We start from the raw sequence: 14,785 nt of genomic DNA, 5'->3' as shown, positions 1-14,785 counted from the left end.
CCACCTCCTAATACCATCACATTAGGGGTTAGAATTTCAACCTATGAATTTTAGGGGGACATAAACATTCAGCTCATTATACTCAGCAAACTAGGGAAAAAAAGGGGGACTCCATGAAATACTCAGAGCTAGCATAGCATTCAGTGGAAAAAACTAAACACAATCCCCCTAAGATCAGGAATAAGGCAATGCTATCTGTTTTTACTGCTTCTGTTCTGTATTTTCCTAGAGTTCCTAGTCAGCGCAAAGGAAAACAAATAAAACGCATATAGATTGAAAAGAAAGAAGTGAAACTGCCTTTGTAAGAAGAGGACATGATTATCTATATAGATAATCCCAAAGAATCTACAAAAAAAAAGCCACTGAAAGTAACAAGTGAGTTTTGCAAAGTTGCAGGATACAAGATCAATATACAAAAATCAATTTTATTTCTATGCACTATGAATGAATAACTGGGAATTGACATTAAAAGCAATATAATACGATAACAACAAAAACATGAAAATTAAAGGTAAACTTAACAAAATATTTTTAATATCTGTGTAGAGAAAACTATAAAACATCACTTAGGGGCTGGTCCAGTGGTGTAGTGGTTGAGTCCGGCATGCTCCACTTCGACAGCCCGGGGCTCACAGGTTCAGATCCCGGGTGCAGACCTACACACTGCTCATCAAGCCATTCTGTGGTGACGTCCCACAAACAAAATAGAGGAAGACTGACACAGACGTTAGCTCGGGGACAATCTTCCTCACCAAAAAAAAAGAAAAAAAATCACTTAGAGAAATAAAGAAGATCAAACTGGGTGACAAATTTTACCATATTCATTGATCAGAAGACTCAATAGTGTTAAAATCTAAATTCTCCCCAAATTTATCTATAGATTCAAAGCAGTCCCAATAAAATCTGAGCAGTTTTTTAAAATATTAATCTAGGCAAGCTGATTCCAAAATTCAAATGAAAATGCAAAGTACTCGAATTAGCCAAAATAATTTTGAAAAGAAGAAAAAACTTGGAGGGCCTACACTCCCTGATTTCAAGGTTTATTATAAAATTATAGTAACCACGACATTGTTACAATGGCATAAGAACAGACATATAAATCACTGGAATAAAACAGAGAGTCCAGAAAGAGTTCACATATATCCTCAATTTATTTTTGACAAAGATATGAAAGTATTTCAGTGGAGATCAGTCTTTTTCACTGGTGGAACGATCAGATGCCCCTCTGTGAAGAAGGAGAAGTGGGGGGGGGGAGGTGGGTAGTAGGGAGAAAGAGGGAAAGAGGAGAGGAAGGGGCATGTGGAGAAAAAAGGAGAAGTTCTTTTGTTATCCCATGTGATAACCCCAAAATTGACATGAACTGGGTCATAGATCTAAATGTCAAAGCTAAAATTGCAAAACTTATAAAAAAAAACATAGCAGAAAATTTCTGCAATCTTGGGGTAGGCAAATATTTCTTAGAACATAAAAAAAGCACAAAATATTTTTTAAAAACCCAATAAATTGTGTTTTATCTACATTTAAAACTTAAAAAACTTTGTTTTTTGAGAGATGCTGTAAAGAAAATTAAAAGACAATTCACGGACTAGGAGAAAACATTTGCAAATCACATAGTATCTGATAAATGACTTGTGTCAGAATATACAAAGAACACAGCACTTTTAATCAGAATGAACCAACCAATGGAATAATGGACAAGATATCTGAACAGACACTTTACCAGAGAAGATCTATGGATGGCAAACAAGCACATGAAAAGATGTTCAACATAGTCACGAGGGAAATGCAAAGTAAAAGCTTAAGAAACCAACATATGCCCACCAGCATGGCTAAAATTAGAAAGACATGCCAAGTGCTAGGATGTAAAACAACCAGAACTCACACACAGCTGCTGGGAATGCAAAAAGACGCAGTCATTTTGGAAAACAGTTTGGCAGTTTCTTAAAAATAGTATGTATACACTTACTACATGACCTGGCAATACTCCTCCTTGTATTTCCCCATGAGAAATGAAAATAGATGTCCACACAAGGACTTGCGCATTCATAATAGCCAAAAACCTGAAATCATCATCAACTGGTAAATGAACTCACAAATTGTGGTGGATCCATAAAATAAAACGTTTCTCAGCAATAAAAAGAATGAACTACAGATAAATGTAACGATGTGGATGAATCTCAAAAGTATTATGTCAAGTAAAAGAAGTCAGACACAAAAGACTATTCTGTATGATCAAGTTCTATGAAATTCTAGAAAAGGTAAATCTACAGTCAGTGAAAACAGCTCAGTGGTTGCCTGAGCTGGGGGTGGAGTGGGGATTGACAGCCAAGGGCACGGGGCACTTGTTGAGGTATGAAAAACGTTCTAGGTATTGAGATGCTCGTGTGTACACCACTGTGTATATTTGTCAAAATTCATCACAGTGTTCATTTAAATGGGTGAGTTTTATACCTCGATAAAGCTGATTATCAACCAATCAATCAACAGCCGTAAGTTAGATCACATCATTCCCATGCTCAGGGGCCTCCGCTATCTTCCTATCGTGCTTGTCTTGAAATGCCAACTCCTTGCCATGGCTTACAGTGCTGTACATGGCCCGGCTCCTGCTCACCTCTCCAGCCTCCTCCAACCACGTCCCCCTAAAGGTTTTCTGCCCAAGTCACGCTGTCCTCCTTGGGGAGCCTAGAACACACCAGGGATATTCCTGCATCATAGCATCTGCATGTGCTGTTCCCTCTGCCTGGCATATCCCTCCCTCTCACGCTGATTCCTCACTTCTTCCAAGTCTCTATTTAACTGTCAGTTTATCAAAGAGCCCTTTACTCAACATTCTTTTTACCATACCACCTCTTCCATCACTCTCCTTCTTCCACTTTCTCTTTTTTTTTTGCTGAGGATGAGTCACCCTGAGCTAACTTCTGTTGCCAAACTTCCTCTCTTTCGTATGTGGGCTGCCGACACAGCACGGTCACTGACAGTGGCGTAGGTCTGCGACCGGGAACCGGACCCCGGCTGCTGAAGCGGAGCACGCTGAACTTGACCACTAGCCACTGGGGCTGGCCTTGCTTTATGTTTTTCATAGCACCTATCATCGTCTGACATTATTTTATTCACTTACTCTTTTTTTCCCCACTTGAATTAACTCCATGAAGGCAAGGTTTTCTAGGGGCCATATCTCCAGCCACTAGCACAATAGCTGGCACAAAGTAGGCTCTCAAACACCCAGGTTATTCAATGAGTGAAGGAGAATAAAATCTCTACATATCAGAACCTATGTAATACAGCCAAAACAGTGCACATAGAAAGACTCACAGTTGTAAAAACTTATATTATTAAGGAAGAATGAAATTGAATGAATTAAACAGTAAATTGAATAAATTAAAAATAAAATGAAATAATCCTGAGGAAAACAGAAAGAAGGAATTAATAAAATCAAAACAAAAAGCAATAAATTAGAAAATGGACTGAGGACTGAACTAACAAATAAATCCAAAAATTATTTCTTTGGAGAAAAATGATAATGAAATACACCAGCTTATTTACTCTTGAATAAAAGGAATAAAATAGAGACACAAAAAATTAGAAATGAAATCAGGGAAATTAGGATAGCGTAGAATTTTTTTTTAATTATAATAAAAAGATTTGCTCTATACAAGGCCAACATATTTGAAAACACAAAATTGCTCTGACCCACGAAACTCCCCTTGATTTGACATTCTTTGGACCCCATCCTAATCACTGGCTCTCACATGGCTTTATTCTGCTCTGTGGTCCCTGCACCCACCCCTGCAATGTGGACCCATGAGGGAATGAGGGAAGCAGCTGCCTTTGGTTACGTGACGCAGGAGCTGAGCATCTCAATCAGGCTGTCGAGTCAGCCCATCCATGCTCTGCCATTAACTGCATGACTTGATCTCCAAATCTCAGCGTCCTCATCTGTAAGTGGACTAATAACACCTGCCTCACAGGTGTGGATCAGTGAGGTGAGGGGCACGTATGTGCTCATTAAATGGTAGATGGAAGACAAGTGCTGTATGACAGCACATACGTGGAACCTAAAAACGTTAAACCTGTAAAAAACAGAGTAAAATGGGAGTTACCAGGGATGGGGAGGGCAAATAAGTGTGATGGTGTTTAAGAGTACAGACTTGTCACAAGTCGTAAACAAGCCGTAGAGATCTAATACACAGTACAATGAATACAGACAACGCTATTGTACCATGATTATGTGACGTGATAAATATCGCTGCATCGGCAATCATAGTACAACATAAATGCATCAAAGTAACATGCTACACATTTTAAACTGACACAACGTTATGTCAAATTTATTCAATAAAATTGTTCTTTAATTTTAAAGATGAAAATGAAAGCCTAAGTGTTGGTTGGTCTTCTGTTGCAGCTGGGTTCTGAGTCTGAGTGGCAGGAGTGGCCTGGGCACTCTGGGGAGGTCTGACCACCGACCCACCCAGGGGAGCGGGGGAGAAGCCTGAATCACCGCACTTTCTTGGTCCTCTGACTTTTCAGCCAGCATTGGCTAGACTGCGACTGCCAACTCACCCCAGGAGTGTTTAAGAGACACAGGCCTTGGTTCAAACTAAAGAAGGCCTCACTCCCCATGGCCTCTGCTCCCTGGCGCACTTGGCCTCCACAATTTGCGGAATGAGTTTACAATGCATTTCTTGTGCAAGCCACACCACCAACTGCCTCTCTTGAATGGCCAGGAAGAAACCCGCGTAAGAAATGTCTAGTAGGAAGGCTTCCTTAACCCTGACCCCTGGCTCCCTCAGCTCACCAGTCCACATGCGTCTATTCCGGCAGACTCAGGCACACGTAAACATGGAGGAGGCAGTTAGCACCCCTCTGAGCTGCACAATATTCATTTATGCGGTGCTGGGGTGCTGTGCAGAAACTGGAGAGGATGCTTGCCAAAGCGTTTAGAGATTGTTTCCAATTACATCAGGGACAAACCAGCGATGTAAATAGGCATGTCCTAAGGCCCTTGTCCTGCAGGGCCCGAACTCTATGAAACCGCAAGGAAATGCTTTTGCATCCCAAAGAGTTTGTTGCCGTGAAGTTCCAAGTAGAATTGGGTTGATTATTCTCAGAAAGAATGCAGTCAAAGCTTCCAAAGCAACACCAGTCTGAGTGCCATCGTTGCTCTTGAACCTGACACTCAGGTTGTCAGGGATGTGGGTCTTATTTTTAAAATAGGAAGTTAAATAAATGGGAAAAGAGAACACAAAACAGTTGTTCCAGTCCAAATCCTTCCTGGAATCCTTACCAAGGAGACTGGGGCTCAGTGAATTAAGAACCGCAGCCTGTCACAGGGGGAAGGAACCTCAGAAACTACCTCCCCCAGGCCCCTCATTTTACAGCAGGGGGGCCGGGGCAGAGAAGGGCCTGTGCAGGGTGTGCATCAGGTCACAGATGGGACCAGGGTGAGAAATCAGGCTTCTCAGCCCTGCCACGGCGCTTCTCAGCTGCACCACTCCACAGCCCCGCATCGGCATAGCTCGCAAGCTGCATATTGTGGATTCAAAATATCGAAACCACTTGGGAACTTGTGGGTGCCAGATGTTTTGATCTTGTCCAGACGTCGTTCAACTTGATAGAGGAAGGTCTCAGGATACCTTGTGATAAAGTGCCTGTGAGCTGAAATTGAAATGTGAACTAGGTGAATGTGATGGTCTGTGAATTTCAGGCGGCGTGGACCTCAGGAGTCAGGCAGCTTCTAGGTTGCCTCCAACTATTTCTCACTGCACTGCCTCTAGCACCCTGGTGCCAGCCACCGTCATCTCTAGCCTCGGTGTCTTGCTATAAGACCGCTGGTCCCCTGCTTCCACCCTGACCCTCCTACGGCTGAGTCCTGACACTGTAATTGGAGTGGTGCTTTGCCAACATAAGTCAGATATGTCACTCCCCCGCTCAAAATCATCTTGGAGAAAGAACATTCTTCTTTGGTCATGTATATCCCAGTGGTGGACATGCTCCCTGGCCAAGACACATGCCCTTTTATGTGGATAGTTTGTACATAGAAGTCAGATGTGTTCTAGGTCTGAGCTGGCAGAGTCGGCTCCTTCACCTTCCTCCCTGCTCGCTACCTGATGTCTAGGCAGCCCAAGCAGAGTCTGCCCTCGATGAGTTGAACAGAGGGGAAAAAGCCGGGGCTCCCGCTCTTGTGACCATACTTAATGGTGCCACACTTGGAGCCCACGGCATCTACACAATAGGAGAGAACTTTTCAGATATCATTAAACCTAAAGGTTGCCTTCTTCTGCATAAAAATCCAGGAAAACTTATAAAAGCCCCACTAGCACAGTGCAGAGCATGGAAGAGAGAGACCCCAGCCCAGACTTGGGTTTGAATCCAGCTGATAAGAGTGAGAGGAAGAGAGGGAACGACAGAGAGATTCCCACGATAATAATAAGCAGACACTTTTCAGAAGGAGATCCCTAAAGATGAACAAATAGACTTGAGATTCTAACACTGCATGGATCCATGAAGGAGAACAAGCCATAAATAGGGATATCCATAGCTACAGCGGGAAACTTAAACTAGACATAAACTGAGGAGCTGAGGGCAGAAAGACTGAGAATTATCTGCAGGTCATAGCCATGTCGGCTAGAAGGGAGCAACAAAGCCCACCAATTGGATAGAAGACGTGGAACCGGAAGGGGCGCTGAGAAGGACTGGGTAAGAGGGAAGCAGATTGATGGGGTCAGAAGGTGCCCATGAAGACAGAGCAGAGCTATGTGGCTTTACTCACAATTGGCTAAGGGTTCCGCCGATACCATGATAGGGAGAGGATTGGTGGTAAAATCTGAACCCCCTTAAAGTTCAGTAGATCCTTAAGGAGTAATAATCCTTCAACTTCAGAGTTACGTAACACACTCACTGGAGATGCTTGATGAAATGCAAATTCCTGGGCCTGCCCAGACCAACCAAATCAGAATGTCTGCTGGAATCTGTATTGTTAACAAGCCAAGCAGGTGTCTCTGAGGCAGCTGGGCTCCGTGCTGGTCGTCAGGAGACCTCACCTTGCCAACCTCTGCTCTCATGTGTTTGCAGTCTGTTATGTAAATGTGTGGCCCTGTGTCTTCACATGTGCTCTTAATGAATCCTTGCTTTGGGGAAAGAATCACTGAATGAACTGTTCTCAGTGATTAACTTTGGGGAGATGAGATGAGGGCCAAAGGGGGAAATGGCAGCATTTTCCTTCAATCATTTCTGTTAAGTTTGACATTTTTCAGATTGTTCATAAGCTACACATATGGGGACAGTAGGAGTTTTCTGGGCAGAGGGCTTAGGACCATTCTTTTATTTGTTTGGTTTCCTCTTAATACTTTAAAAATGGTAGCAAATTTTAGATTCAATATTTCTTCTCTCAAAAAGTATTTATTGAGTGCCTACTCTGTGCCAGGCACTGTCCTAGGTACTTGGGGCTACAGTACTTGCAGGATAAATACAAAATTGGGCCTGAACTGTCTGCTCTGTAAATTAAATGTAATTTGACCCTTGTTCATGATCAGCTATCAATGTTTTTATTTTCTTTATAGAGTCTCAGGTTGAAAGACTTCTCTCAGGTGGGTGGGCTGAGCCCTTAGGACAGAGTGAGGCTGGTTGACAAGTGTGGTATGACGTAGGGGCCAAGAGCGTACGTATCAGGTGAGACACACCTTTGCCCATCCTGCCTTGAAGAATGCTGTGTGGAGAGGGCTTATTCTTTCCTGCTGTGCTGCATGTCTGCACACAGTGGAGCAGAGACTAGAGAACTGGAGTTATAGACTTTGGGCAAGACTATCAAGCAAGATAAAAGTGGGTAGAAAAATGAAATTGAGATGGGATATTGATAACTAGCTTGAGGGCAAGTCTAAATCCAGTTTCCCTTCTTTTCTCCCAATTAAGCATTGTTCATTTTATTTTCTTTAGCAAGAGGGACTAATGATAGGAGGTGAGTGAGAAAGTTCCCATTTGCAAGAGATCCTCTCTTCCCACAGCACATCCACCTTCAAAACCGAGTATCAACTTCCCTGACGCAAGTAGATGTTGTAATACATGCTTCACATTAAAAGAAAGAATTTGAGTCTTCTTACAAAATACTGCATGTAGAGTTCTCAGAAATATACATATTTTAAAATTCAAATATAAGTTATGAGTTAACTGAGCTCCCAGAAATATCATCTTTGTTACGATTACCAATGATACTAATAATTATAGCTACTTGCTGTAATAAGTGCATGTATTTCATCTTGTTTGACCCTCATGGTCTTACAAAATAAATATTATTGTCATCCCCATCTTTTAGAGGAGGAAACTGAAACATAGAGAAGTTAAGCAACAGGTCCAAGACCACTCAGGCTACTATCAACCCAACAGCTTGTCTCCAAAATCTGCAGTCTTATCCACTTGCCCTCTGTGCCTAACTTCGCCTGTGGTAATGAACCCAGATGATCCATTAATGTGTGTCCCAGAGTACGAAAGAGGGGTGGATGGACACACCCGGAAAAAGAGAGGAAAGACTCGATCATCATGTTCCCTGTCCTGGTCAGAGCCAATTGAGCGGCTCCTTCAAGCAAGCCTTTAAGATAAGACAAGACAAGATAAGGCCACTCTGTGGACAACTGCTACAACTTGGTTCCACAGAAGCCTCTCGTGGTCAATGCATCTGTTAGCCAGGCCCAGAGCAGTCTGAATTTTTCTGAAGCCCAAAAGACTGAGACTTTTTCCATATGACGTGGCTCTCTCTCTTTCGCTCTTTTTCTCTCCTCCATCCTCTTCTCCATTCTTCCTGCTTTCAAGGATCAAAAAATATAGGTCAGCAAAAGGTTGTAACAGAACTTAAATGGTAGATTTCACTTTTTCAAGTCAAATACACCACCTGCACTCCCTTTTGCCTTAGAAATTTTTTGCTGTTCCTTTAATTTAATTCAGCACTTCCCCAATTGTCTTTTATGAAACACTGCTCCAGAAGATGTTAACAGATCTATCCTGGGGTGACCCATGGCCACATAAGTTTGAGAAATAAGGCTGGCCAGGGCCTCTTCCAGGAGCTGTGCTATGTCCATGAGCATAAGACTCTATGAAGTCACACAGAAAAGAAAGCTGTTTAAGGTAAACACAACATTTAATTCAAAAATAAATATTTGTGGTGCCTACTGTGTGCTAGGCTCTGTTTTGATGCTGGAAATGCAGCAATAAATAAGACAGATAAAGCGTCTCTTTTCATGGGTCTTCTATTACAGTAAATGTAACTTAATTGTGCACTAAACATTTTTTGTGACATATTAGTATCTTGGAAAATGTGTTCCCTTGGTCACCAGTATTGTAATGCCTTTCTACAGACATGTTTGTGTAATTTGAGTTATACTCTCATCTTCTGATGCTTAGATGGGGAAGGTCATCCATAGATACAAGAGATACCCTTGGTCCTGGATTTATCTGGAAGATATTTATGTGCTCATGTATAAGTACTATATTTCACAAAATTCAAAGAGCTCACAAAAAGAAAATCAGAATTATTTTTATTAATAAAAAATAGAAATTATTACTTAAAAATAAAAATTATCAATAAGACCTCATTAAAGAAAAATCTTCAGGTTAAAGATAAATATCACATTTTTAGCCTTGCTTTGCTTGTCTCTGCTTATAATGCCTCCATGAGATGTTATGAAGGCATCTTATATAAGCGTTTTATTCTAAAGTTACTTCCTGGAGTAAGATACGGCATTGAGTTCTTGTATCATGATTTCTACAGGCATCATGAGGCCGGTAACGTTTCCTAAGAATCTTTGGATTAGACTGGCCTCAGACTGTCTGTTATCCTTTATCTGGAAAGGTCTTTAGTTTCTAGATTGAATAATGAAGAGACTTTCCTCTCTGCTACTCTGTTCTGATTGGTGAGAATTGGTAAATCGAGGACTTTGGGTGGGGGAGGTAGAGGTACAAGTGAGTTATCTTTGGCAACTAGGCATAAAGAGGGTCAATAGCTACAAGGACAATGGCCACGAAGGTCAACAATTGATTAACAGGGCAGCAAACACTCTTTTCACCTCCCTCTGATGGTAACCGATGTGCCATCCCCACAGCCCTAGGCTAGGATCCCCATGTTCTCCAATGAGGGGCGAGCAGGGGATTTTCATGGTTGCATTCGCTTTTAAGAAAGATCCTTCAGGATCTCCTTCAGAAGAGGGACAAAGAGAACCTTAACTAGGGCAGCACAATGGAAACAGAAGTGTCAGAACAGAGGCAGGCGATATTTCAGAAATTTCATTACTGAGATTTTCTGCTAAAGGAAACTCTCAGAGGCCCCTGTGTTCACGGCATCGCTCGTTCAGTTTGGAAAGCACACACGTACAACTCTTGACTGTCCAGCAACTATTTCTTTCAGCGAACTCCTTGACCATCAAGTCTCAAACTTGAGGATGAGGAATCCTCTTTTGTGTCACAGCCCCTTGAGTCCTAAATACCTGTCCTAACCCTATTCATCCAGTCTAGCCAGCCTCTGAGCCAGATTTCCATGACCCACATAGCACTCACTCTTACTTGGTCAACCAACTGTTGCTTCCTCCAAAGTTTAATTAGAGTCCAAAAAAGAAAGAGAGAGAGAAAACCTACACCAGGAAAAGCACAGCAGGTGGTGATGGCAGCGGAGTTTTCTGTTCATTAATTCCATCAATCAGCCATTCAAAAACACATATGGAGTACCTATTAGTGTCCAGATACTCTGCCTGGTGCTGGGTGTGCAGTGGTGGATAAGAGAGATGAGATTTCTCTCTCATGAAGCTTACACCGAGGGGAAAGCAGACACTAAACAAACAAAACAATTTCAGAAGATGATAAATGCTCTGAAGACCATCAAACAAGGAAAAGTAAAGCAGGGTGACTGGGTGGGCTGTTCCTGCTTCAGAAAGGAGGGTGTGGGTACAGGCAGAAGGACCGGCAGGTGCAAGGGCTCAGCATCCTTAAAGACCAGGTGAAGGGCAGTAAGCTGGAGCACAGATGACGCAGGCTCGAGAGCAGGTTGGAGAGTCGGCAGGGGACCAGATCAGGCAGGGCCTTGAAGACCATGATGAGGCTCAAGTTCAGATTTTATCCTACGTGCAGTAGGATGTCATGGGGAGGTTTTCAAGGAAGGTTAGGACAGGATGTGTTATGTTTCAAAAGACCTCTCTGGTTGCCATGAGGAGAAGTGATGGCAGTACCGCAAGGGTGAAGCGTAAGAGAAGTTGGAAAGCCAATTTTTTAAATTTTCCCATGATTCTGTGACAAGATGAAGGTTACCCTTAAAGTGACATTAGTTCATTAATATCAATACTGATAGAACTTTTAAAACATATACATTCACATACACATTCAAAAACATAACCCAACTTTACCTGTAGAAAGAAAATAAATCTCTATTTTTCCCAAAGTATGTTTTCTCATGCGTGTATTGGTAGATCTGATAAAAGGTGTCATTAACTATCTTTTCCCCTTGGATTTTTCATGAATACATCACTGGTAATTGCTTAGGTCCCTTCACAACGGGAAGGGGATTACCCAGCATGACATCCATTGCTGTCAGAAACACACAGAAAGTGCTGGTATCGAAGAGATAAACGGGGTGAAAATGGCTCCCACCACCACCTACCTCCTGAGGGGTGGCGGGGCCTTCCCGTCTGTGAGAGTGATGAGGACTTGGGAAACAGCATGGCCATTATGAGACCTTCCAGAAGTCTAAGGCTGTTGTAGAGACGCCAGAGCCTTGCGCCTTCCAGATTTCGTTAATTGCCCTAATATCAGGGCCTGCCACTTCAAGCAAAACTGCAATTATATAAGACTGGATCCTGCATACTGCAACTATACAGACCACGAGGATAATATACCATTATTTCTTCTAAGAATTTAGAAGGACTCCAAACTAGGATAATAATTAAGCCTTGCTAGGCATGGATCCTTTTAAAATCTGCTTCAATGAATAAAAAGCATGTTTAATAAGTTCATGGATTTGATTTCATTATTTCCTTATTTTGTTTCAAACAAGGATTTGAAATGGTTTCTAGTATTTTATTTAAAAGAGAAAAATAGTTTCGAAAATCATGGGATTGGATCACCTTAAGGTGGTTCACATGGTTCTTAATTCTTTCCACTTTCTTCGTATGCTCGGTCAGTCTTCAGAAACAATCTAAATGCACAAGCAGCACTGTTATGGTATAAGTTCCCTTGGATTCTGAACTTTCTGAGTCCAAAGTAATGAGGCATGGCTTTCTTTACTTTCGTATGGTTACGTGTAGGCCCGATGAATTAGAGGCTTAGACTTGTCGGGAATCTTCACTAAGGATTCATTAAGTATAAGTGATGCTGGCCCATCGTCCAGGAAGGAAGACCTGCCCAAATCCCTGGGGAACCAATGCCCCAGTGAGAGGGACGGCCGTGCTCAGAACAACGTGCCTGAGACTCTACTGTGTTCTCGGATACCTTCCTTCCCCCTAGAGGTGAGAGGAAGCTCGGAAATAATAGAATCCAACCTCCTCCTCTCACAAATGGGGAAGCTGAGATCCCAGTAACAGAAGACCTTTGCCCAGCGTCACACAGGCTGAGGGACGCAGTTAGGCCTATATCCAGGACCTCCTAACTCTTGATCATTTCACGGTGCTGCCTTTTCTTCATAAGTCCTCAGATTTGATTTCACACTGCAGGTCCATCTAGAGCTGGCCCATCTTAGGGAGGTAGGGCCCTCTGAGGGCCCTTTGAACAGGAGTGACAAGAGATAATCACAGCCCTAAAGCATGCAGGAAACCCCAGCAGAGAGCCAGAGATGGCAGAAAGTCTGCTACTCCAAAGCAGGGCTCCCCACCTCCCACAGATCCACATGGAACTCCTGCAAGTTACCACTACTCACCATTACCATTCACGAAGGCTCACCGTGGGCGTGATACTGTGCGGGGCGCTTGTCATGCAGGGTCTGACTGAGACTTCACAGAAATCCCAGAGGGTCAGGCAGGTAAGAGGTGGGCTCTGGAGACAGGCAGCCTGCATGGGAGTCCCATCCACTCTGCTTAATAACTCTACGATCTTATCCTCCCCATGTCTCAGTTTCTTCTCTGTTAAATAGGAACAATAATATTGCTAATTCCATAAAGTTGTCATGACAAGTGTATGAGCAAGCTCATGTCAGTACTTAGGAAAGCACCTGACACATGGTAAGTACTCAGTCAGTGCTGGGATTATTATCATCTGTGTTTACAAATGAGGAAAGCGAGGCTAACAGAGAGCAACAAGTTCAAAATTGCACGGTAGGTGGAAGAGCTGGCATCTGAGCCCCAGTCCGCATAATGCCAAAGCCTGTGTTGTGTTTTTTTATTGCGGTATAATTGACATAAAACATTGCATTAGTTTTAGGTTACAAAGCAATGATTCAATATTTGTATACATTGCAAAATGATGACCACAATAAGTCTAGCTAATATTCTCTTAGCAACGCTCAAATATGCAACACAGTATGATTAACTATAGTCCCCATGCTGTACATTCTAACCCCAGGACTTATTTATATTATAACTGGAAGTTTGTACCTTTGACTCCCCTCACCCATTTCCCCACCCCCACCTCTGGCAACCAGCAATCTGTTCTCCGTATCTATGAGCTTCAAAGCCTGTGTTATTAACCACACTTCTACTTCTAGACCACTTCCCTTTGGGAAACTCAGCTGTAAATTTTGCTCTAGGTCCCATAGATAGTCAGTCGACAGCGAACTTGCTCTCTGAAACCAGCAAATGCCAGAGCATCAGAGCTGCCCTTCTCACCTGACCCAGCTCATCTCTTCAGCTCCTTTCTGGCCCCTCCTTCCCTCACCATCCGTGAGCTCTTGTTCTAGCTTTACCGAGATCGCCTACCTGGGATCAGCAGCCTCTATATTTTCATGACTCTGCCTTTTTCTCCAGGGGTTCCCTCCGTCTGGAGTTCCCCATTCACTTTTTCCGTCTGAAAAACTCCCATTTATCTTACTTCCTTCTCATAAAGTTCACACCCACTTCCTCCGCCCTGAACAGAATTAGTCACTCCGCAGGCAGGAGCAGACTGGCAATGAGAAGAGAACTCCTGCGGTCAGTGGGACCAGGGTTAAGTTTCATTTCTGGCACTTCCAACCTAGGTAATTTAAGAAAATCGCTTCATCTCTCACAAGCTCAATTTTACCATCCATAAAATATGATTGGTGTCTTCCTCGCTAGATTTTGTAGAGATTAATTAATATACCATACATAAAACTAGCTGGCATATGGTAGATTCTTAAAAAGTGATAGGCATTATGATGATATTTTCTACAGAATTCTGCCCAAATAACTATTTGAGACTGAACATGTTGTTCAATCATATGTTTCCACACCTGTTTCATGTACTAGACCATGAACTTATCAAGCTCAGGATGGTAATGCCTTGAGGACAGAGCACAGTGCCTGGCGTAGATGAGACACTCAATGCACGTTGATTAAATTGATTAAACAATCAGCGGTTCGTTCATTTGTCCGTAGAACAGCCGTTTGGGAATACAGGAAAGATAATGGATTCAATAGGACATGTGTTCCTATAAAGAATTAGAACAGACGTGAAGTTACTTATTAAAGATCCCCTACATCAGCGGCTTCCAGACTTTAGTGGGCATTGGAATTACCTGGAGAACTTGTTAAAACACAGGTGGCTGCCGCCCTGCTCCCGCCAGAGCTTCTGATTCAACAGGTCTGGAATGCAGCTTCATAATTTGCATTTCCAACAAGTTCCCAGGTGATGCTCATGCTGCTGGTCC

The 14,785-nt window shown here is 42.7% G+C and overlaps 1 long non-coding RNA gene across 2 annotated transcripts; it reads right to left on the bottom strand.

Annotated features, from left to right (window-relative positions):
• Positions 1–405: 405 nt before the first annotated feature.
• Positions 406–14,008, bottom strand: LOC103562506 (uncharacterized). Of its 2 annotated transcripts, none has more exons than XR_547681.2 (3): positions 13,878–14,008; positions 12,884–13,085; positions 406–743 (listed from the first exon to the last, which is right to left on the bottom strand). It is a non-coding gene; the product is annotated as an uncharacterized lncRNA (long non-coding RNA). The 2 variants fall into 2 exon arrangements; XR_547680.2 differs by lacking the exon at positions 406–743 and adding an exon at positions 3,602–5,655.
• Between the last annotated feature and the right edge of the window lie 777 nt (positions 14,009–14,785).

This window comes from Equus przewalskii, chromosome 6 (genome assembly GCF_037783145.1).
Source record: "Equus przewalskii isolate Varuska chromosome 6, EquPr2, whole genome shotgun sequence".
NCBI lineage: Eukaryota > Metazoa > Chordata > Mammalia > Perissodactyla > Equidae > Equus > Equus przewalskii.
The sequence above is the reverse complement of the archived record's forward strand: the minus strand, read 5'-3'. Positions and strand labels throughout refer to the sequence as shown.